The sequence below is a fragment of the Morus notabilis genome, unplaced genomic scaffold (assembly GCF_000414095.1).
Source record: "Morus notabilis unplaced genomic scaffold, ASM41409v2 Scaffold756, whole genome shotgun sequence".
Taxonomy (NCBI): domain Eukaryota; kingdom Viridiplantae; phylum Streptophyta; class Magnoliopsida; order Rosales; family Moraceae; genus Morus; species Morus notabilis.
In genome coordinates this window covers 138,894-140,961 of record NW_010361110.1, presented here as the reverse complement: position 1 = coordinate 140,961, position 2,068 = coordinate 138,894, and the positions used below count along the sequence as shown (strand labels likewise).

The following is a 2,068-nucleotide window of genomic DNA, read 5'->3' as shown; positions in this document are numbered from 1 at the left end:
ATAATTTTAATTTATTAATTAAAATATTTCTTAAAAATAAATTACTTTTGTTGATAAGAAATAAATTATTATTCACTAAATTTTTTATTTATTGTTGTTATTTTATACATTTTGATAATTATTAAAATTATTTGAATAAAATTTAGCATATAGTGTACTTGTTAAAGGTTTTCAATTTTTAAATAATTATTTTAAAAATGAATTTTTTAATTTGGTATGAAAAAAAGTAAAATAAGTAGATTAAAAATTAAGTTTTATTATTAAGGTTATTTTTTGTAAATTCTGACAATGGCAGTTGAAGCTGCTATGAAAAAGCGACTCCTAACTTACTTTTTAAATTAGCAGTTTTTAAAAGTTGTTGGACAAAAGTAAGAATTATTAAACACTCTAATATGTTGTAGTTTCTTTTAAAAAGTTAAATGCAGCCTCTAAAAGTAATGTCAAACGAGTCCTAATAGGATTGAAGATCCCTGAACTTTTGAGTTAATAGTTGTTTAGGTGTCTTTCAATTCACGGGTTCAAATTATGTGATTTGAACTTTTTAGCTTGAACTTAAGTAGTTAAATTTTGTGACCTTATAGATAAAGAACTCATTGAATAAAATTTTTAGTGGCGAATGATAGTCCAATCATAACTATCCATTATAATTTAGACAAATTGCAAGAATAGTGTTGGTAAAAATAGGAACTACGGGGTTTGGAGGAGCTAAGGGGTTTGCTTGGGCTTTTTGGTGTAGCTACCTGCTAAGATCTCAACTCGATTGCGATCAACATTAAAGCATCAATAGATTAGTTTTAAGTCGGGGTGTAATTCGGCCGGGTAGGGTCGGGTTGAGCCAAAAAATTGAGCCGACCTACCCAGTGCGGGTTGATAAAACTTTGGGCCGCAACACTCTTTTAAGCCCACAAACCCGCAACCTGTCGGGTGACCTCGGGTAGGCTCGGGTTACTCGGGTTGGTGGAGAGGAATGCTTAACAAAGCGAGGAGGGTGTTTGATTCAATGCTGGAGAGGAATGTGATTTCGTGGACAACAATGGTAAGAGGGTGTGTGCAAGAGGGGATGATATCTGAGGCAGGGTCACTCTTTTGGTAGATGCCTTAAAAGAATGTTGTGTCGTGGATGGTGATGTTGGGCGGCCTAATACAAGAGAGACGTGTTGATGATGCTCGTCGGCTGTTTGATGAAATGCCTGAGAAGGATGTGGTGGTGAGGACTAACATGATTAATGGGTATTGCCAGGAAGGTCGTTTGGCAGAGGCCAGGGAGATTTTTGATGAGATGCCGCGTAAAAATGTCATTTTTTAGACAACGATGATATGGATACACACAAAATCAACGAGTAGATGTTGCTAGAAGCTATTCGAAGTCATGCCTGAGAAAAATGAGGTGTCGCAGACCGCGATGCTGATGGGGTACACTCAATGTGGGCAGATACAAGAAGCTTCGGAGCTTTTTGATGCAATGCCACTAAAGCCAGCTATCGCTTGCAACGCCATGATTCTTGGGTTTGGCCAAATTGGGGAGGTAGGTAAAGCAATGTGGGTATTTGACCAGATAAGAGAGAAGGATGAAGGGGCATGGAGCGCGATGATCAAGGTTTATGAACGGAAAGGATTTGAATTGCAAGCACTTGAATTCTTTTCTTCCATGCAGAGGCAAGGAGTTAGGCCAAATTACCCGACTCTAATAAGTGTACTTTCCGTTTGTGCCAGCCTTGCAAGTCTTGACCATGGTAGAGAGATTCATGGTCAGTTGGTGAGATCCCACTTTGATCATGACGTATATGTTGTCTCGGTTTTGATTACTATGTATGTCAAATGTGGCAACCTGGAAAAAGCAAAACTTGTTTTTGATAGTTTTGCTCCAAAGGATGTAGTTATGTGGAACACTATGATCACAGGTTATGTGGAACACTATAGTGCTGAAACTTTAGACGGGCCGCCCGAAAAGCCCGAGTTTTTACCCGAGCCCGAGCCCGAGCCGCCCGGGCCCGAATTTCCCCTTGAACGGGCCGCGGGCTTGTATTAGGCGGCCCGAGCCCGGCCGGGCGGCCTGAGCCCGCCCGAA

At 39.7% G+C, this 2,068-nt stretch overlaps 1 pseudogene; it reads left to right on the top strand.

The window, feature by feature from the left end:
• Positions 1 to 967: 967 nt before the first annotated feature.
• LOC112091669 lies at positions 968 to 2,029 on the top strand (annotated as a pseudogene).
• Positions 2,030 to 2,068: the final 39 nt, after the last annotated feature.